The following is a 23,481-nucleotide window of genomic DNA, read 5'->3' as shown; positions in this document are numbered from 1 at the left end:
CACTTCCTCCATACTTTAATGACTTTTCTCTTCTACTCCCTCTGTTGGGTGAGGAGAGGTTGAACCCGTATTGAAAGTAGGTTGCAAAAAATGTATGCCTATACTCACTCTTTCTTCTTTTCCTTTCTCCTGTTTTTCTTCATCCTCCTCATCTCCTTTCACCCCTTTCTCCTCCCTAGGCTCCTTCCTTTCTGCTTAATGCTTTTAATCGTCTTCCTCTTCGTCCCCTTCTTTCTCTCCTCCTCCATTCCTCCTTCTCCTTGCCCTCACACTCCTCCTCCTGCTCCTCTTTTCTACTCTCCTTCCCACCCTTTCCCTTCTCTTCTCCACTCACATGCCCACCTCTTCCTGCTGCTTTCCTATTCCAATTATTCCAGGAACATTGACTGAGATAACTGCTTTCTCCATCACATTCCTCTGCTCCTCTGCTAGAGTTTATTTGAATATTATATCTATGTGTATCTAGTTCTGTTTTTGTCTACTTTATTGATTTGTCAATAACTTGCCAGCACCAAATGACCTGATTATTGTAGTTCTGTGTATATAGTAAATCTTATTGTTTAGTACATTCTATCCCCCTGACTTCATCACTTTTCTGCAAGATTGTTCTGATCTTGCTCTTTTGCCTTTCTGCATAAATATTAGAATCTGCTTATTGATCCCTACAAAGTGATTTTCTGAGGTTTCCACAGGAAATGCACCCAGCTTATAGATTAAACTAAAGAAAAGCTGACATTCTGACCAAAACTGAGCCCTCGTCAGCAGAAACATGCACTCACTCCAGTCTGGCAGACCTTTGACCCATTTCAGTCTGGCATTTTCTTCTTTAGATATGGTACTATTTTGCTAAATTTTCTTCATGTTTGGTACTAATACACATAATGTTGTTACTAATTTCAAATCTATTTTTTCATTTTAAACATACAAAACAAAAACACTTTCATTTATTAGCCTTGTACTTTACATCTTTGTTATAAGATAGTAGTTTTTAATGTCCAGAAGCATTTTTCACATATGTTTTACATTTTGTGCACACATACTCACTCGTGTCATTTGAGAATGTAACAGTTTATATCACACTTTCTTTTAGCTATGTCTTTTCCTTATTTTTTTTAATTTGGAAGTAATTTCTACTTATTACCTTTGTTTCTTAAGATTATAATATAAATACATCATTTCGCTCTTCTTTTTCCTCCCTCAAAATCCTCCCACATATATATATTCCTAAATACAACCTTCTCAGAATATGTAATGTTACTTTTATGTGTGTTTTCAGGGCCGATCATTTGGTATAGTCACTTGATGTTCCTGTGGAAGATGATTTCTCCCGTTCTCAGCATTTCTTAGTTGTGTGCAGTTCTTTGTGTAGGGTGTAAACTGGGTGGACTGTCCCCTGTCAACTTTATCCTGTCCATTGTTGTCCTGTCCTGTTCACATTTGGGGAGTCATGTTGGTGAAACTTCTAACATCACCAGGAAACAACCTCACATCTTTTGCAAAGTTTTCTTATGTTTCTGGATTAGCTAAGACTTTCAATTATGTTCATGAAGCCAAGCATGTAGCATGGCTTCAGAGAACAATCGCAGGTGAGTGGCATGGAAAGACTGTAGAAGGCAGAGGACTGAGAAGACAGCAGTAATGTGTCTTCAGTACATGACTGGGTATTTGTGACCATGAACTCTCAACAATATGACTTCCTGCAAAAGACCACAATGTTATCAGCACAAACAGGAGGGGCTCATAAAGTCCTTCCCCAAATTCAGGAACTACAGGCAATGGATGGCTGCAGAGAGGAGGAGGGGGAGTTTACTTTTATTGTTAGACCTATACCTATGTATAGGTAACATTAATGGACCTTAGTAGTCTATCTATCTATCTATCTATCTATCTATCTATCTATCTATCTATCTATCTATCTATAACCTATTTATCTACCTACTTACCTATCTGCAAACACACACACACACACACACACACACACACACACACACACACATACACACCAGTTATAGAAGAAGGGGGCATGGATTTGACACTGGGATGCAGAGAGACACACGAGAGCTTGTGGGTAACAAAGGAGAAATAGATATGATGAAAATGCATTGTATTTCTGTACTAAAGTCTCAAAAACAATATTGAAAGAAGAAAATAGTAAAAAGAGAATTTTCTCTTTCTTCTTTGAAAGGAGTGCTGGGAAAAAATACCCGTAATCTAATCCTGATTTTAAGACCGGAGAATCTGCTTTTTCAGTATAAATATTTCTTTACTCAAGTTCAATTTCTTTTAACCATTCTGAGAAGTGTGAGATATGATTTCAGATGACAAATGCCAGGTAAGCACAAGACTGCTGAGCGGTATCCCAAGCTCCACTGGATTCAATTTGCTAATATTTTCTTGAGGACTTTTACATCCTCAAAAAATGCATGTGCCTGTAGTTTTTCTGTTTTGTAGTGCCTTATGTTTTTAATTACAATAGTGATCAGTTCATATTATGAATTAAGAAGTGTTTATTTTTAAATTCTTGAAAGAGCTTATGAAGGGTTGGTGTAATTTCTTTCTTTAAAAGTTCTAAATAATTCACCAGTGAAGGTAGCTGGGTCTAATGCTTTCTCTCTTTCTTTGAAAAGTTACTAGTTATTAATTTTACTTTTTTAGTAAATGTTGACTAGGTATGTCTCAAATGCTTCTAGTTGTGAATTCCCATTGGCTGTTTTTTCAAAAGTCAATCTATTTTCATATTTCTGGTCATTGAGTTCTTAATAATATTTCATTATTATTTGAAAATCTATAAGATCAATAGTGATAACCTTCTATTTCCAAATTATCAACTTGTGTCTGCTCTTTGTATACTCAGTTTTCTTGACTAAAAGTATCAATTTCACTGATTTAAAAAAAAATCAAGTGTTTTTGTTGTTTATTATTCTCTATTGCTTCCTCATTTTCAGATGGGGTTATTCTTGTTACCTCGTATGCATATCTTCTTTCTTCTCTATGTCTATGTTGTGTCCTTTCTCTTCCTCCCTGTAGTCATGGCTCAGACACTTTTTTAAAAATACATTCCCTCTTTTCCAAGATACACATTTGAAATTACAGTTTATTGCTAGTCTTCCTTTTGCTGCATTTTAATAAGCTGCAAATTAATTTTGGTACAGTTTAACTAGTTTTAAATCTCTCCTGGCACTGGAAAAATCTGTTATGTTATGTGTATTTATGTTTTGCCTATATATACATATGTGTACCATGTGGCTCAGATATCAAATATTCTGACTATAAAACTTAGACTTACCTTAAAATCCCAGTTTTCTCATTTCAACCTCCTGAGTAATAAGAATGTTATTCTTCTATGCCTGACTAAAAACTTGATTTTCTAAGGTATCTCGTTAAAAATAATTTAAAAACTGACTACCTACCTGACACATGCAAATATACTTGCATACATGTACAAGTACTTGCACACATAAACACCCTTTATTTACTTTAGACTGAAGCGTGCAGGTACAATGTTATAGGGACTATGGAAATTAGCCTGTATGTACACTGAATTAATACATTTAATTGACATGGTTAGAAGTGCATGAATTCTGTTTTCTCATGCCAAGCTAGACTCATGCTTCTTCAACTTCGTTGAAACAACATTTCTCAGTCATCTTCATGTGCTGTTCTGATGCCTTCTAACCAGAAACCTTGTATTTCTGGATCACATTTCTTCACATTGTTGAAACTCAAACACAAATAACACAGTTCAAATTTCTATGGTTGAGTTGGCTCCCTGGCTTAGCATATGCAGCCCTTGGGCTAGCCTCAGTGTTCTTACCAAGCAATTCTCAAAGCAATGGCTGCTAAGTTGCCTTACAGGGGCTGCCATCCTGAGGATTGTGTCCGTAGCAGTGACATCCAGCCTTTATTGCTGTCCTTTTTATGTTGCTCTTATATAGTTTCATTTTTCTCAATTTTATTTGTCAATTTGACACAGGCTAGAGTCTTCTGAGAGAAAAGCTCAGTTACCCAGATCAAGTTAGCTTGTAGGCATTGTCTTTCCTGCTGATGGTTACAGGAGGGAGCCCTTTGTAGGTATCACCATTCCTAGGTAGATGGTTCTGATCTGTTTCAGAAAGATTACTCTCTCACATGGATAGGTCTCAAGTCGGGCCAGACATTGATTGCCCAGTTCCTCATTTTCTGTCCCCTCTTCATCCATGTGCATCTTGTAGACAGGAAAAATGTAGGGGTTGTGGCTGAATTGCTGCGCTCCTCTCTACACTGGAAGTATTGCCTGGCTCAGAACATGGCCACTTCAGTCTCTGTATCCCCAGCTGCTACAGTCACCCCCATAGATTCCTGGGTGCCTCTCCTATGCCAGGTCTCAGGCAGATCCCAGAGATGTACCCCACCAATTTTGGTTCTCACTCCCAGCTCTCTCCTGCCTCCCTTCCACCCATACCTGGTCCCCACCCCATTCCTCTCTTTATCCTTTTCCTCATGCAGTTGCTTCCCTTGATCCAGCTCTGGAATCGATTTTATCTCCCCTTCTGAATGAGATTTACACATTCTCCCTTGGCCTCTCCTTTTTCCTTAGATTTGTTGGGGTCTGTTGATCACAGTGCGGTCATCCTGTATTTATGGCTAATGTCTAATTATAGATGAGTAGATATTGTACCTGTCTTTCTGGATCTGGGTTACCTTACTCTGGATAATATTTATTTTTTAAGTTCCATTCACCTGTCTGCAAAAGTCATGATGTACTTGTTTTTAATAGCTGAACAGTATTCCCCTGTGTAGATGTACCGCATTTCCTTTATCCATTCTTCAGTTGAGCGATATTTAGGTTGTTTCCAGGTTCTTGCTCTTATGAATAAAGAGGCTATATACATAGTTGGGCAAGTATCCTTGTGGTATAGTGAGGTAGCTTTTGTGTATATGCCCCAGAGTGATATCTTGGTCTTGGTGTAGAACTATTTCCAATTTTCTGAGAACCTGCCAAATTGGTTTTCAAAGTGGTTGTACAAGTTTGCACTCCAATCAGTCTTTGCCTGAGTTCACCTGTCTCTCTGACTTGCTTATCCTGCACCTGTCCTTCTGACTGACATGGCCTGCTCCTGGGCAGCAAAAGTCTGCCTGAGTTGAGGCCCAGGGCATAGCAGCAGAAGGAAAAGTGGGAAGTGAAGGGACAGTGGAATATGTCTTTGGGAACCAAATCCAGGGAGTGGGGCAGTTCATCTGGCAGGTAGGTCACTCATATGTTCTTCTGAATGCTGTGGCCAGTATCTGAGCAGTAGAAGTCTACCCAGTTGGGACCAGGGGCCAGGAAGGGGGCAGTGATGGGGTGGGTTCATGAGGTAGTGGAGTGAGTTTGGGAAACTAAATTGTGGGCAGTGCCAATGGCTGACAGGTCACTCACCTCTTCTTCTGACTGGCATGGCTTACTCCTGGGTAAATAATTTATTGTTAATATTATATTTTATTAATTCTTTGTGAGTTTTACTTTATGCATCCCAATCACACTCATCTCTCTGATTCTTCCTAGCTACGAAATTAGGACATCTTCTGTGAGATAAGAATGTAGGGCTCTGGAAGCTGGTGAAAGGATGTTCTGCTAAGGCAAGCACGTGAAAGGACACTTGCTAACAACAGGCATCGCCTTACATTGCATAGTTGAGTTTCATTTGTCAGGACTTCACAGAGAGAAACACACCAAAAACAAAACAAAACAAAACAAAAACAAAAAACCCTCTGCTAGTGTGCTGCAGTTTCTTGCTGCTTCTAGGGACTTAGGCTGATTGACAGAATGATGTCATCTGAGACAGATGCATGTGCTGAGGCAAGACCCATGGAGGACGTGTGCTGTTTGGGATATAAATAGGACTCGATGGACTATGGTGGAGGCTGAGCTTGGCTTGGTCATGGAGCTGTCTGTGCAATGCTTTGAGTCTTGGGTCTTCATTGATCTTCTCTTCCCTGAGAGAGGCATAGCTGAGAACTTTTCCTGGTGTTACTGCTAGCCCTGGTACCTCCTGTAGAGGCTGAGGCCTGGCCTTCTCTGCTAGGTAATGCCACAGCTACTGACTGATGTTTGCTATCCCAACTCTACTGAATTGGACAGCTGGTTACGCATGAAGTGTTTGGGAGTGGATAGAGCTGCTGTTAATCTGTAATCTAAATTGCCAATTTCTAGACAACACAGTCAAGAGTTGCTCCAAAGAACCAATCTATCTATCTATCTATCTATCTATCTATCTATCTATCTATCTATCTATCTTTCTTTCTTTCTTTCTTTCTTTCTTTCTTTCTTTCTTTCTTTCTTTCAAACTTTTTTCCATTTTTATTAAATTGGGTATTTCTTATTTACATTTCAAATATTATTCCCTTTCCCAGTTTCCTGTCCATCAGACCCCTAACCCCTCCCCCTCCCCTTATATATGGGTGTTCTCCCCATCCACTCCAATTAGTGCCCCCACAACAATCCCTACACTGAGGGTCCAACCTTGACAGGACCAAGGGCTTTCCCTTCCACTGGTGCCCCAATAAGGCTATTCACTGCTACATATGTAGTTGAAGCCCAGGATCAGTCCATGTATAGTTTTTGGGTAGTGGTTTAGTCCCTGGATGCTCTGGTTGGTTGGCATTGTTGTTCTTATGGGGTTGCAAGCCCCTTCAGCTCTTTCAGTTCTTTCTCTAATTCCTCCCACAGGATCCCGTTCTCAGTTCAGCAGTTTGCTGCTAGCATTTGCCTCAGTATTTGACATGTTCAGGTTGTCTTTGGTGTTAGCTTGTCTTGCTGTTTCTGATGGTGGCTTGACCCTCCTGTGGACATGTGTGTCAGCATTCCTGTAGACCTGTTTTCCTGTTTTCTTTTAGCCAGCTATGGGAACAGAGTGTTCTGCTCTCAAGCCTGTAGTTGCTCCTGGCACCTGGCTCTCAGCTCTCTGTGAGGGCAGCAACTAGTAGGGGTCTGCCCCTACTGCTCCTAGGTCCCTGTGGGCAGGCGGCAAAGATCCAAAGAATCTTTCTCAAAAGGTCCACTTCCTCCTTTTCCCCTGAGTCCTTTCTTTCCACTACCTCTGGTGGGTGGTGGGCTAAAAGGGAGGTTAACGCATTTAAGAACTACCATTAGACATGAGGTTGAAAAAGTTTCAGATAAGTTCTCTGACAGATTATTCAATCCCAAATTGTCAGCACAAGACACATACATATACCCACAACACAAAATGAACTTGGTAACACTTGTTTGTGTGTATGTGTGTGTATGTTTAAATAAGAGTCATAAATTTAAGAGAAAGTAGAGGCTTATGGTTGGGATTGGAGAGGTAAAAATGACAGAAATATAGTCCTCTTGTATGAATTCTCATAACATTTAAAAATTAAAGAATATTTACATTATATTTGAGATTATAATATAAAACATTGATCAAACTTTAGGGAGAGAACATATACATAGCATAAGATTTCCTTTGAGTTAATCAATGTTTGTGTTGAAACTGATTCCCTGTTTTAAAATATTCTGTTGTAACTGTTAAATCATATTTGAAATGGAATTATTTTGCTTGATCATAATTGTGTGGCAGTTTAAAAATATTATTTCACATTTCCTTTTGCTGTTTTGTGATTTACTTTTTACAATTGTTTCATGAACTCAGGTACTCTGCCCTATCCTTTTGAGTTCCATCACATTCAAGAGGATTCCATCCAGGAGCTGAGCTGGGCAATTAATAGACATTCAGCTTCTGCTTTGATCTGTGGCCTCTTTGCTGGTAGGGCTGTGATCCACTAAGATTAAAAATTGACCTGCTCTATAGCTACAAGCTTGTGTGCCTCTGTGAAAGGCATGCCTTTGTTTGTCCTTTGTGTTGCTATGGTAAAATATCTCAATAGAAAATCAATGTAGGAAACAAAGGGTTTATTTTAGCTCACTATTCCAAGTTAAACCCATCACTTGGGGAAAGTCAAGACAGGAACCTGAAGCAGGCACGTCTGCAGTTAAGAGAAGAAAGAAATGGATGAGTTCATGTATAGTCAGGAAGCTTTCTCTATTAGTAAACCACCCACAGTCCACACCTCAAAATTAGGGAATGGTGCTGAGCATTTTCAGGCTGGGATTTCACATAAAAGTTAATCAGTCAAGACACTCATCTACAGACCTTCCCACAGGCCAGTCTGATCTAGATTGAGTCTTCCTTCCCAGGGTATTCTATACTGTGCCAAGTTAAAAATTAAAACTTATCCTTACTGGTCATGTATGAGGTTTCTGTTTCTGTTGTTCAAGTTACCCCTAAGTGTACTTTCTTCACAGGACCAATTATTTATAGCTTCTGTTTAAAAATTAATATTTGGAAGACTTCAGTGACATGTTTTCATGTTGAAATGACAGAAGGACAATGATATAGAGAAACAGAATGAGTTAAAATGCACTCATTTCCATTTCTGACACTCGCATGTCACACTTCAGGAAAGCAAGCCAATTAATTAAACTCAAGAAGAGCAAACACCAGATAGCATCTGAAGTCAAGAAGAGCTGAGAGCTCAAATCTTCATGTGGCTTTCTCTCCTCTTACAGAGAAAAACGTCATACTTGGAGAATATGGCAGAAGATGGAACTTTTAAAAATCTAGAATGGAGGGGCTGGGGATTTAGCTCAGTGGTAGAGCTCTTGCCTAGGAAGCGCAAGGCCCTGGGTTCGGTCCCCAGCTCCGGAAAAAAAGAACCCAAAAAAAAAATCTAGAATGGGATTACCAGTAATGGAACTTTTGAATATATTCATATTTCATTCACCTAACTAGCAAAATTAGGGGAACCAAACTAGGAATTAGAATTAGTGGTCTGATAGGTGAAGATATGGATTGGATACTAGATGTTACCTGATTGTGGAAATCTCTGTTGGGTTAAGATAGCTTCTGATTTCCTATTTTAGGTCCATAACAGTGTTTTAATTCAGTGATGTATATAAGAAATCCTTTTAGAATGATGTTAAGATCTAGATTTTCATCCAATAGGTTGGGAACTTATATTTAATGGTGTCTATATATTTTGATCATTCCCCAGAAAACATTTAAGAATGTAAGTCTTGCTGGGGATCCAAGTGCCTACCTCCCACGTTACAGCCCTGTATGATGTCTCCCAGGAGGACAACTCTGACAGGGATTCATGTCAGACTCCTGCCCCAACTCCAATTCCAGCTAAGATTCCACAGAGCCCAGCAGACATGGGCTCAGAGCTCCATCTCTCTTCCAGTCTTTATCTCCATTGGCACTCCCAGAGGAACAGCATGCCTTCCCTCCCCTGTCCACAGCATCACAGTCTTGCTTGTCTGTAGGAGGCCTGTTCTAACCAGGAGCACAGGAAGCCTATACAAACTCTGGACACACAGCTCCACCTGCTTCCTGGAGGCATGCTCCAAACTGGGACACCCAGGCCAGCTACAACAGAGACAATCATATGGCAAAAGGGAAGTGCAAGGACATAATCAATGAAAACCAATGCAATCAGAACCCAGCTCTCCTAGTACAGCAAGCCTCGCATATCCTAATATACCTGAAGAGCAGGTATTCTTTTGTAGACATATAGGAAAACACAATCAAACAGGTGGAAGCCCTTAAAGAGCAAACAAATAATTCCCTTAAAGAAATTTATAAACAAGCAGGCAAAAAATTGAACCAAACAGTCCAAGACCTAAAAATGGAAATATATCTAATAAGGAAAAAACAAATGGAGGCAGTTCTGGAGATGGAAAACCTAGGAAAGAGAACAGGAACTACATACACAAGCATCATCAAAAAAATATGAGATGGAAGAGAGAATCTTGGGCAATGATGATACCATAGAAGATGATATATCAGTCAAAGAAAATGTCAAGTATAAAAAGTTCCTATCCCAAAACATTCAGGAAATCTGGGACACAGAGATCAAACCAAAGAATAGGAATAGAATAGGAATAGAAGAGAGTGAAGATTCCTAGTTCAAAGGGCCAGAAACATCTTCTACAAAATCATAGAAGAAAATTTCCTTAATCAAAAGAAAGAGATGACCATAAACATACAAGACACTTACAGAGTGGACCAGAAAAGAAAATCTTCCTACCACATAATATCCAAAACAACAATTATAGAGAACAAAGAATATTAAAAGGTGCAAGGTAAAAAGGCCAAGTGACATATGAAGGCAGACATATTATAATTAATATCTGTCTTTTAAACAGACTCTAAAAGCCATTCAGTCTTCCTCAGCTAGGAATTCTTTGTTTAGCTCTATATCCAATATTTTAATAGGGTTATTTGATTCTCTAGAGTCTTGAGTTCTAAACTTTGAGATCTTTGTATATATTGGATATTAGCCCTCTATCAGATGTAGGATTGGTAAAGATCTTTTCCCCATCTGTTGGTTGCCATTTTGTCCTAATGGCAGTGTCTTTTGCCTTACAGAAGCTTTGAAATTTTATGAGGTCCCATTTCTTGATTCTTAATGTTAGAGCATGAACTACTGGTGTAATGTTTAGGAAAATTTTCCCAGTGCCCATGTGTTTGAGGCTCTTCCTCATTTTCCTTCTATTAATTTGAATATATCCGGTTTTATGTGGAGGTCATTGATCTACTTGGACTTAAGCATTGTACAATGTGATAACAATATATCTATTTGCATTATCTACATACTGACCTTCATTTGAATCAGCACCATTTGTTGAAAATGCTATCTTTTTTCCACTGGGTGGTTTTAGCTCCTATCTCAAAAATCAAGTGACCATCGATGTGTGGGTTAATTTCTAGGCCTTCAGTTCTATTCCATTGACCTACCTGACTGTCTCTGTACCAATAACATACATTTTTATCATTATTGCTCTGTAATACAGCTTGAGGTCAGGGATGGTGATTTCCCCAGAAGTTCCTTTATTGTTGAGGATAGTTTTGGCTAACCTGTTTGTTTTGTTATTCCAAATGAATTTGTGAATTACTCTTTCTAACTCTATGAAGAATTGAGTTGGAATTTTGATGGGGATTGCATTGAATCTGTAGATTGCATTTAGAAAAATGGCTATTTTTACTATATTAATCTTGCCAACCCATGAGCACAGGAGGTCTTTCCGTCTTCTGAGATCTTCCATTTCTTTCTTCAGAGACTTGAAGTTCTTGTCATACAGATCTTCCACTTGCTTGGTTAGAGTCACACCGAGGTATTTTATGTTAGTTGTGACTATTGTGAAGAGTGTTGTTTCCCTAATTTCTTTCTCAGCCTGTTTATCCTTTGAGTAGAGGAAGACTACTTATTTATTTGAGTTAATTTTATACCCAGCCACTTTGCTGAAGCTGTTTATCAGGCTTAGTAGTTCTCTGGTGGAGCTTTTGGGGTCACTAAGTATACTATTATATCACCGTAAATAGTGATATTTTGACATCTTACTTTCCACCTTGTATAGCTTTCACTTCCTTTTTTTTTGTCTGATTGCTCTGGCTAGGAATTCCAGTACTATATTGAATAAGTAGGGGGTGAGTAGGCAGTCTTGTGTAGTCCCTGATTTCAGTGGGATTGTTTCAAGTTTCTCTCCATTTAGTTTGATGTTGGCTACTGGTTTGCTGTATATTGCTTTTACTATGTTTAGGTATGGGCCTTGAATTCCTGATCTTCCCAAGACTTTTACCATGAAGGCGTCTTGATTTTTGTCAAATGCTTTCTCAGCAGCTAATGAGATGATTATGTTTTATTTCCTTTGAATTTGTTTACATAGTGGATGATGCTGATGGAATTCCATATATTGAACCATCCCTGCATCCCTGGAATGAAGCCTAGTTGATCATGATGGAGGATTGTTTTGATATGTTCTTAGATTGTTTTTGAGAATTTTATTGTGCATTTTTGGGTCAATATTCATAAGGCAAATTGGTCTGAAGTTCTTTCTTTGTTGATTCTTTGTGTAGTTTAAATATAAATGTAACTGTGGCTTCATAGACAGAATTGAATAGTGTTCCTTCTGTTTCTATTTTGTGGAATAGTTTGGAGAGTATTGGTATGAGGTCTTTTATGAAGGTCTGATAGAATCCTGCACTAAACCCATTTGGTTATGAGATCTTTTTTGTTGGGAGACTTTTAATAACTGTTTGTATTTCTTTAGGGGTTATGGGACTGTTTAGATGGCTTATTTGATCCTGATTTAACTTTGGTACCTGGTATCTGTCTAGAAAATTGTCCATTTCATCCAGATTTTCCAGTTTTGTTGAGTACAGGGTTATGTAGTAGAATCTGATGATTTTTTGAGTTTCCTCAGATTCTTTTATTATGTCTCCTTTTTCATTTCTGATTTTGTGAATTTGAATACACTCTCTGTGTACTCTTGTTAGTCTGGCTAAGGGTTTATCTATGATGTTGCTTTTCTCAAAGAACCAGCTCCTGTTTTTGTTGATTCTTTGTGTAGTTCTTTTTGTTTCTCCTTGGTTTATTTCAGCTCTGATTTTGATTATTTCCTGCTTAGTACTGATCTTGGGTGTATTTGCTTCTTTTTGTTCTAGAGCTTTAAGGGGTGCTGTCAAGACGTTAGTATATATTCTCTCCAGTTTCTTTTTGGAGGCATCAGAGCTTTGAGTTTTCATGTTCACACTACTCTCATTATGTCTTCTAAGTTTGGGTATGTTGTACCTTTATTTTCATTAAATTGTAAAACTTCTTAAATTTCTTTTTTGTATTTCTTCCTTGACCAAGTTTTCACTAAATAGACCATTGTTCAACTTCCCAGTGTATGTGGCCTTTCTGTTATTTTTGTTTTTATTGAAGACCAGCCTTAGTCCATGGTGGTCTGAGAGGATGTATGGGATCATTTCAATCTTTTTGTTTTTGTTGAGGCCTATTTTTTCACTGGTTATATGGTCAGTTTTGGAGAAGGTATCATGAGGTGTTGAGAAGAAGGTTTATTCTTTTGTTTTAGGATGAAATGTTCTATAAATATCTGTTAAATCCATTTGGTTCATAACTTCTGTGTCTCTGTATCTTCTGTTTCTCTGTGTCTCTATTTAATTTCTGTTTCCATGATCTGTCCATTGTTGAGAGTGGAGTGTTGAAATCTGTTATTATTGTGTGAGGTAAATGCATGCTTTGAGCTTTAGTAAGATTTCTTTTATGAATATAGGTGCCATTGGTTTTGGAGCATAAATATTTAGGATTGAGAGATCACCTTGGTGGATTTTTCCTTTGATGAATATAAAGTGTTCTTCCTTATGTTTTTTGATAATATTTGTTGAAAATCAATTTTATTCGCCATTAGAATGGCTACTCCAGCTTGTTTCTTGGGACCATTTGCTTGGAAAATTGTTTCCTAGCCCTTTACTTTGAGGTATGTTCTGTCTTTGTCACTAAGTTGTGCTTCCTGTATGCTGGGAAATGCTGGGTCCTCTTTGTATGTATCCAGTCTTTTAGTCTATGTATTTTTATTAGAGAATTGAGTTCATTGGTGTTACAAGATATTTAGGAATAGTGATTGTTGTTACCTTTTATTCTTGTTTTAGAGTTGGAACTATGTTTGTGTGGCTCTCTTCTTTTGGGTTATTTTGCAAGGAGATTTCTTTCTTGCTTTTTCTAGTGTGTAGTTTTTCTCCTTGTGTTGGAGTTTTCCATCTATTATTCTTTGTAGGGCTGGATTTGTGGAAAGATATTATGCATATTTAGTTTTGTCATGGAGTATCTTGGTTTCTCCATCTATGGTAATTGAGAGTTTTGCTGGGTATTGTAGCCTGGGCTGGCATTTGTGTTCTCTTAGGGTCTATATGACATCTGCTCTGGATCTTCTTGCTTTCATAGTCTCTAGTGTCATTCTGATAGGTCTGCCTTTATAGGTTACTTGACCTTTTCCCCTTACTGCTTTTAATATTCTTTTTTTGTTTTGTATGTTTGGTGTTTTAAATATTATATGATGGGAGGAGTTTCTTTTCTGGTTCAATCTACTTAGAGTTCTGTAGGCTTCTTGTATGTTTTTGGGCATCTCTTCCTTTAGGTTTTATTTTAGGTTCAGGAAGTTTTCTTCTATAATTTTTACTGGTCCTTTAAGTTGGGAATCTTCACTTTCTTACTGTACTTATTATCCTTAAGTTTGATTATCCCATCACATCCTGGATTTCCTGGATGTATTGTGTTAGGAGCTTTTTGCAGTTTACATTTTCTCTGGAGGTTGTGTCAATGCTTTCTATGGTATCTTCTGACCCTGAGATTTTCTCTTCTTTCTCTTGTATTCTGTTGGTGTGCTTGCGTCTATGACTCCTGATCTCTTTTCTAGGTTTTCCATATCCAGGGTTGTTTCTCTTTGTGAATTCTTTATTATTCCTGTTTCCATTTTTAGATGCTAGATGGTTTTGCTCAATTCCTTCGCCTTTTGGTTGTTTTTTTCCTGTAATTTTAAGGGAATTATTTATGTCCTTCTTAAAGTCCTCTATTATCATCATGAGATTTGATTTTAAATCCAAATCTTTCTTTTCTGGTGTGTTTGGCTATCCAGTATTTGCTTTGGTGGGAGAACTGGGCTCTGATGATGCCAGATAGTCTTGGTTTCTTTTGCTTAGTTTCCTGTACTTGACTCTAATCATCAGGTTGTCTCTGGTGTTATCTTGTCTTGCTGTCTCATACTGTGGCTTGACCCTCCTGTAGAGCTGTTTTCTTTTAGCCAGATCTGGCTATTGAGAGCTGTGTGACCAGGTCAGCTCCGGTTGTAGGCAGAAACCAGAAGGGTCCTGTCCCAGACTGCTCCTGGGTTTGTGTGTCCTGAGGCCTCCAGGCAGATTGCTCAGAGCAGAAGTGTTGGTCTTACCTCTGCTCTCAGGTGTGTCAGTGTTCCTGATGACTGGCTTTCAGCTCTGGGAGCAGGCAGAAACCGAAAGGGTTCTGCCCCTGACTGCTCCTAGGTTCCTGTGCTCAGAGGGCAGAGAGGGCACTAGGCAGGTTCCTCTTGGGCCAGGAATGTGAACAGATATGGTGGTGTCCCCTGAGCTCTCAGAATTGTTCACACTTTTTTTTATTTTTAATGTTCTCTATTTCTACAAAATAGAAATAGTAATCCTTGACAAACTGATAAATGCTAGTATAATTTATGATCATTTAAAGAGAAATTAGCATTCAAGAAAAAAAAGAGAGTAAAATGTTATCTTAGAGTTGCTCTGAAGGCCCTCTTCCCCAGAAGGCAGCTTGTATAGAAAGAGGAGAGCAGAAGAGACCAGGCACAAGTGACGCACGAGAACGTGTGTTAAATTATATAATGTAGACCAGGGCCATGGATGTCATGATTTTAAAATGTTGTGGTGAACACTTGGGGTCATTAAGGGAATCCTGTTGGCTGAATCTGGAAACCTGGTGCCTAGATTCTGATTATCTTTACAACCTCCGCTGCTCCCATTGTAGCCCAACCACTGCTTCTGGCACAGTCTTTTGATTGGCAGTGACTTCTACCTATGGTCCACTCTGTTGTTCACACTTCTAACAGTCCAGTTCTCTCCCCCATGAGATTTAGGTACAGAGAGCTGTGGGACCAGTTCAGCTGTGGATACAGGCAGAAATGGGAAGGTCCTGTCCCAGACTACTTCTGGATTTATATGTCCTGAGGCTGCCAGGCGCTCCTGGCAACTGGCTTTCATCTCTGGGAGCAGGCAGAAGCCAAAAGGGTCCTGCCCCTGACTGCTCCTAGGTTCCTGTATTCAGAGGACACTAGGCAGGTTCCTCTGGGGCCAGGAATGTGAGCAGAAATGGTGGTCTTCCCTGAGCTCTCAGGATTGTTTGCAATTCTGAGATTCCAGCTCTCCCCCCTACCCCTGCATTTAAAATATTTATATTTCAGGAAGGCTTCTTTTTTTTTTTCTTAAACAAAATAAGTAAAGGGATATAAAGTAGTATGTTGGAAAACTGCCTTTCAGAAGTTAATGTATGTAATGGTAACATGGTATCTTTTGTTTCCTGCTCTGTGTTCTTATACATGCATGCCCTTTAACATGTATGTAATCTTTCCATCAGGAGATGGAAAGGAAATAATTGAAAGAAATCAGATGCCTGAATGTATAGACCATTGAGCAACAAATGAGTCCCGTGGGTTACCTACTTTCTAAATATCCTCATGAAGTTAAGTAAGTCTCTAATTAGCACTTACGTATGTTTTTGATGTCTTTGATTTCTCTTTGAGAGATGCAGTCATCGCTCATTAATAATGTACCTGCACATGGAAATATTTCAGATCATTATCTGTGTAGTGTGGTGAGTTGGGGAAAGGGATAAATTGGTTTAAGAATTGATGCTGTGTTACACCTCCAGCTGTGACTTAAACACCAATCTCACACTTTATACAGAAAAGAGAATCGAAGTAATAGGCTCACAATTGGTGCCTACACACTGCACTGTCAGCTACAGATCTTCATGAATGGCTTCTGCCCTGACATTGCTCCCACAGCAGGCAACAAGGGAGTTAATGAGATGATAAAGTGCTTTAGGGGCTCTGATCTCTTCAGGGGAAGTGGCTGTGCAAGTCTAAAGCTTTGTATTATCTTTCCTTTCCCTCCAACGTCTAAATTTTTCACATTAAGCTGGCCTGTCAGTTACCCACCAGTGCCCTGTTCAGGCTGCTGTGATTTTATTTCTCATTTTAGGAGTTTGTGCTTTTAATTGAGAGATGTTGATGTTTCCAGATTCATCCTGACAGATTCATAAGCAGCAAGAGAGACTTGCTGTCGATGGGCATTTTGAATTACATGTTTAAAACTGTCTTTGATGGCAAGGATGCCAAATTACCCACTTGACTAGAATGTTCTGTGCTTCTTTGTGAACTATGTGATTGAAAACTGCAGAGGGTTGATTTTTTTTTACTATGTTTGTTTGGTAGTTGAAATTGTTAATAAATTATACTTGTGTTGAAAGTCATCTTTGTTGCCGTTTGGAGAATATTAAATAAATGAAAGACTTAGTAGCTTTGCAATTCAGTTCCTAAAAGTGTCACCCTTTTAAAACAGATTCAGTTTTGAAAGAATCCTCCTGAATTACCACTTTAGCAGGACAGAGATGTATTGGATTTGTAATGGGGGTTGATGGTATTGTGCACCCACAGAGAATGTGTGTTCAGGAAATGAAGCACAGGTTAAGTTCACAGTGGGGCACATGTCCTCCCCCCCCAAAGTTTTCAGTGATTTCTGAAAAAAAAGTATTCAGTTCTTGAGCTTAATTTTTGAGTGGTACAATAATAGATACTGCTCTGAAGAATATTCTGGAAGTGATTTCCTATTTTTAAAAAAAGCAATAATTTTTCCAAATTTTAGATGCAAGTAAAATAGGCATGCATGAATTTCACAATTCTTTGTCTGTGAGGGAAAATATTGAGTGCAAAGGAAAGAAAATTATGTAGAATCCTCAGGACTGGATTTGACCTGCAGCAGTAAACTGAGAGGTTTCCAGTAACATGGTTGCTTGAAGCCATCCAAATGCTCTTGAGCTTTCTAAGGCAATGTATGACTCTGGTATCCAAGTGAGAAATCAAGATCTTCAAGTGTCCAAGTTCACATAAAGGTAGATTCAAGTTGAAGTTTGAGCTGAACTCCCAGATATCTTATCTTAGGAAATCTGGCCCATTTCATGTAATAATATAGATATAACAAAAACAGCATTTAATACACTCCAGGTGTCCCTGTCCTGCTAACATGTAAGAAGACTATTTAATTGTTTTGAAGTTGACCTTCCATCTATCTTGATTTTAGCTAGACACTTCTCTGTAGATGTCTCCAGGTTTGTCCCAACAACTTGGCAGCTTCAGCACCATTAGCTTACATATGAAGAGGTTCAAGTTCAAATGTGATTGTTTAGCTGCAAGACAGAGTTTGAGTCGTCTTTGTGATTTCTTGTCATAGCTTCTGAATTCATCAGTGTGAGGGGGGTATGTAGGTAGGGGATATTCCTCAGCTTATCTTTACAAGACACAATATGCTATTGTTATTATCTGATGGTGCTTGAGGTGGTCATACACTGTAAGGGCTACCTTCCCAACCAAAAGCTGAGAGGAAATTGGTAAGCACACATCCTTTTGGAGAAAAAAGAAAGCAAATGCTGGAGAAAAGTCCATCCATCTAATTCTCTCACACATGCAGATAGTCTATGTCAAAGAAGATGTGTATGTGTGTGCGTGCGTGCGTGCGAGAAAGAGAGAGAGAGAGAGAGAGAGAGAGAGAGAGAGAGAGAGAGAGAGAGAGAGAGAGAAAGAGAGAGAGAGAAATCAGATGTAAGGGCATGTATATGGTCATGCATGTGGAGTGCAGACAACAACCTTAGATTTTGTTCCTCAGAATCCATTCTACTTAGTTTATTGAGACAGAGTTTCTCTCACTCCTCTGAAACTTTCCTAGTAGCTTAGGCTGGCTGGCCAAAGAGTCCAAGAATCCACGTACCTCTGCTTTCCCAGCACTGTAGTTATAAACCTGCTTTACCATACTCAACTTCTTTCCATGGCTTCTGAGCATTGAACTTGGCTCTTCATGTTTGCCTAAGAATCACTGGACCAGCTGACTTGTTTCCATGTTATTCCAGATATATTTTCCACACTAAATGCAAACATAAACATACTTTGGAATCTGCTAATGAAATGAAAGTCTGGTTTCAACTGTTTTTTTTAACAAGAAAAAAGATGTTTCCTTCTTAAGAGCCTGAGGTATTTTATTTTATGCATTATGCAGTAGAATCTCCTCTCTCTCTCTCTCTCTCTCTCTCTCTCTCTCTCTCTCTCTCTCTCTCTCTCTCTCTCTGTGTGTGTGTGTGTGTGTGTTTCTAGAATTAAGCAACCCTAATCTCCTCTTCTAAAGATACCTGGAATTCAAGAATATGGCACCTTTGATCTCAGACTGCTGTCTATCTAGTTACTAATTTTGCCCAAAATCTGAAAAGAGGTCTATGATGAAGAGTTGCCATGTATTTTCACGTCTTTCTGTTTTCAATTTTCCTTTCCAAGCGTGGTACAGTGGCACAAATCCAAAGAAGTAAAGATTTACTAGTGCTCCCTCCCTGCCAGGCCCTGCTACCAGCCAATCGCTGGTTTATTGGTTGCATGATGTCATAGCTTTGTTTCTCTGCCATCATTCGTTATAATGGAAGACTTCTGTAAAGAGATGAAATGTAAATCTGAAAAATAAGTGTTGTGATGAAATCAAAGAGCTAAGAAAGTGCATGATAATAATAAAAAACGATGTCTCAGAAATTGTTACTCTGTAGGGTGCTTGGGTTTAGGGAAGTAAGCAGCTGGTAGCATACATCCTTGGTCCTAGTGGAGAAAATTGGACCTAGCAAGAAGGAAATGTATGTGTGAACAAGTGATGTCCATTTGTGGAGGGTATGGTAGGATATTCATTTTTTTCTAAGTTAATGAATTCTGTAGGTCATAAAATTAGATGTACTGCCTAATTCTTGTCATGAATAAATTCAGAAATCTAGGCACATATACTAACCTGCACACATACAGCAATATACATACACACATGCATACATACAAACATATATACACACACCCACACCCCCCCACGTACACACACACACACCACACACCACACACCACACACACACACATACCACACACACACACACCACACACACCACACACACCACACACCACACACACACACACATACCACACACACACACACCACACACACCACACATACCACACACCACACACACATACACACACACACACACACACACACACACACACACACACACACCCCACACACTACACACCACACACACACCTCATAGACATGGCATTGCAAAGTAAACTTGGTTGAGTGGACCACAGTCACAGAAAATGTCCTCTGCCACTGCCTCTAGGTAGGGAAGAGGTATTAGAATGAAGAAAGAAGCAAAAAACTGAAGGTTTTACTTCTCTTTCCTTTTCTGTCTGATTTGACCTTTTAAACTGCAGGTATATATATATTATTTATATGATTATTTAAAGAGTAAAAAGACTGCGACAAAGTCATATTACTTTTGTTTATGTAGGAATCATGATGTGGAGTCTTCCTTGTTAATCCATCCCATAAAGCTATCAGGAGAAATTCTGACACCCAGTGCATCACCAAACCAGCCCACAAGCACAGGGAGAGGCATGGGCTGACATCTGCTAGTGGAGATAGCCATAGCCTTGGAAAGGGTCACAATGTCCACCACACTGTTGGTGGATCTTGAAGTGCAACCTGGAAAAGGCACAACACTCTTCAAACTCTACCGTTAACGCTAATACATGTAATATTGGTAAAACGCATATCCAATAAACAATTTAGGACGGTCAACAAAAGGAATTATGATGTATTTGTATGAGGCACAGATTTTTATTTGGTCTTGCATTGTGGGGACACTCAATGGTATTTTAAGCACACAAAATACTATCATTACTTTCAGATTGCTTGAGGCTGAAAATATAGTAATTTATCAGTTCCCCATCTCTTCAGCTGCTTCTTTATTTAAATCGTTTGTTTGTTTGTTTGTTTTGGCAGTTGTAGTTGTTGTTGTTTTGTGGTTATTTTGAAGCAGTCTCACATAGTCCTGGGTGGCCTTGAACTCCTGATCCTCTTGCTTCCATGGGTCAAGTATTGCCATTACAAGTATTCACTGCCTGGGTTTTATTGTTTGAGCCTTCCCCATGAACCACTACCCCAACAGTACCAGCTTGAGGGTTCGGATCAAGAGGAAGTGACCGTTAACCCTTTGTTGTGCAAGTCCACAGTGTGTTTGTCATTTCCACTTGTCACCATCTGGGTCAAAAAAGCCATAGGGCTAGTTTGATAAGGAGAGATGAAGACACACTGCTTTGTGAGGGGAGGAATGACTTGTTTGTAACACAAAAGGAACAGCAACTTTAGCTCTTAGTACCACAGTACCACCTGCCACATGCTGTGCATGCTCATTCAGGGACAGCTTTATTTAAAATCTCAAGCGTATTTTGCTGTAAAATTAAGTGTTGCTTCAGGTAATTGCTCTTGTGACAAGCTCAGAACCAAATCAGTGACCTCATGCAACAACATTGTTGTTGCTTTGTCTTATTTTGGCTCCCAAAAGCCGCACTTCCAGACCCTAGGGTACCTGCCCCTATGTGACTTTGATTGATTAAGAAAAGAAAAAAGAAAAAAAGAATCGGGCTGGAGAGATGGCTCAGTGGTTAAGAGCACTGACTGCTCTTCCTGAGGTTCTGAGTTCAATTCCCAGCAACCACAGGGTGGCTCACAACCATCTGTAATGGGATCCGATGCCCTCCTCTGGTCTGTCTGAAGACAGCTACAATGTACTCAATACATGAAATAAATAAATCTTAAAAAAAAAAAAAAAGAAAAAAAGAATCATTGGCAAGGCGACAGGGTAGGACTTTAAGATTATGCAGAGAACGGACCAAGGGAGAGGGGAGAAACAGAATCACCATGATGGGAAAGCAGAAAGATCAAACTTAAAGGTCTGCTGGCATGAACGAATCCAGGAAAGTGGTCCTAGGGGGTCACTTCCCTGATTGGGTCCTGGGTAGCAGAAATGAAATATAGATTTTAAAAGATGTTAGCTCAGGAATATTGGAGTGGAGTGTTTATTATCCGAGGGAAGGTTTAGAAGTGCCCAACCATCGAGCTAGTCAATGTCTTTGGCTGGCTGGTCTTTAACTCGGGAATCCAAAGAGAAGAGCACTTGGGCAGGTGCGGCCCACATGACCACTGCAGTTTAAGTCATACACTGCTACACCACATTACTTTCCTTTTCTTCTTTTTTTATTGATTTTGAGACAGAATCTTGCCTGCTGGGGTTAAAGCAGTAGCAATCTTCCTGCCTCAGCCTTCCCAGTTGGGATCATCGGCAAGCTCCAGCTGTGCGTTTTGTATTTACAAACAAACTGGTGTTCTAGGTCAAACTTCTTTTATCCAACTGGTAATCTGTAGTTCCTATCTGTGGACTTTTCACTTTGTTGTCATCAGACGGAGTTCAGAATTTCTGGATCTGCCACAGTCACAGGAAAACATGAAAATGAAAGAGATGGGAGCCTACACAGATTATTAGGTGACAGATTCAGAAACAGTAAAGCCTAGTCAGATGTTTGGAATCATACTTATCTGGAAGGGAGCTTGGGAAATGGGGTCTGGTAATTGTGTGTCCAAACAATCGGCTTGGGGACTAGCAAACATCCTATTCCAGAAACTGTCACACCACAGTGCTCCCTCACCAAAAGGCAAAAAGGAAAGAAAGAAAGGGTCTTTTCTTTATCAGTACTATAGGACTTAATTTATTTTCTATCAGTTGAAGTTTCTCTGAGCTTCAACAAAGGATTAGATACAGAAGGAAACATCGAGGGAAATTTAGTGAAGAAACCTGAGGATAACTTTAGACTGGTTTAGGTCTTTCACTCTGAAGAGAGAGAGAGAGAGAGAGAGAGAGAGAGAGAGAGAGAGAGAGAGAGAGAGAGAGAGAGAGAGAGAACTGAGCGTGAAGAAAAGGAGTTCAGCAGAAATGTGTTCAGCAGGCCTGAGGCTGTTCAAAAACAGTTTCTGCAAGGCTGCACCCCTAGCCAGAATCCTACACAGGGGATTCTTACTGCATTTTCCAAGAATAAACTGGGAGAGCCTGGGGGAAGCTCCTCTCAATCTTCCCCAAGATCCTATCAATTCCTATATTTCAGGAAGGAGCAGTCAGTGTTGTTAGCCAATTACACTCTCCATGGGAAATCTGAGAGATGCATCTTCATACCATGGTGCACATGGAATAATTAAAAATTAGTCTGGTATCAGCAGAGTTCTTCAGCAACTAAACCAAAAATGCTTCTGTCAGTTTATTCCCTTTCTATTCTACTGGACTGTACTAGTGACTTCTCTTGTTGGTGTGAATTAGTACCTGTCAGAAACACTCAAGAGGAAGATATTTTTTTTTTAGCTCACAGTTCCAGAGTCCAATCCACAATTGCATGTTTGTGGTAGTGTAGAGGTGAAATTTCTTCTTCAGCTGGATAGAAAATAAAGGCAGCATACAGGACTAGGCTACAGTATTAAGTAACCTAGAGAACATAGCCGATTGGCCAACTTCCTTCAACTTGGCTCTCCCTTCTGCCTTTCACTTCCCACAATAACTTCAGGTTATGAATCTACCTAGAGAGAGAGGTTCAGGGGGAGGACTGGGAGGAAAGGCTGGAGGGGGAGCTGTGATTGAGTATAAAGTGAATAAATTAATAAATTAGAGGAAAAAAAGAGATTGAACCATTGACTAGGTCAGAGCTTTGGACTGTACTGCTACCTGGAGATGCCATCACAGACACACTCAGAGTTCCATTCCATTCATTGCCTAGACACTTCTTCGTCTATTCAAATTGACTTCCCAAACTAGCTATCACATGACTGTGCAGAACAGTGTTCTGAAAACCTTGTTTGAGAACAAATAAGTTTTTGGGCTTGAAACTTATTTGCGCACTGTCAGTGTCCTGTAGGGATATCTGATGCTTACCTCACTTCAAAAAGAAAAATAAAGGAGAAACAGCATAAATTCTCA

At 39.4% G+C, this 23,481-nt stretch overlaps 1 long non-coding RNA gene and 1 pseudogene across 1 annotated transcript in view; one reads left to right on the top strand and one right to left on the bottom strand.

Annotated features, from left to right (window-relative positions):
- Nucleotides 1–18,413, bottom strand: part of Hspd1-ps20 (heat shock protein family D (Hsp60) member 1, pseudogene 20) — a 30,716-nt pseudogene extending 12,303 nt beyond the window's left edge.
- The window catches only part of LOC134482078 (uncharacterized), a 53,555-nt gene that overhangs the window by 26,471 nt on the left and 3,603 nt on the right, over nucleotides 1–23,481 (top strand). The window lies entirely within an intron of this gene.

The sequence above is a fragment of the Rattus norvegicus genome, chromosome 15 (assembly GCF_036323735.1).
Source record: "Rattus norvegicus strain BN/NHsdMcwi chromosome 15, GRCr8, whole genome shotgun sequence".
In the NCBI taxonomy this organism is placed as follows: domain Eukaryota; kingdom Metazoa; phylum Chordata; class Mammalia; order Rodentia; family Muridae; genus Rattus; species Rattus norvegicus.
Note: the sequence above shows the minus strand (reverse complement) of the source record. Positions and strands in the feature narration are given on the sequence as shown.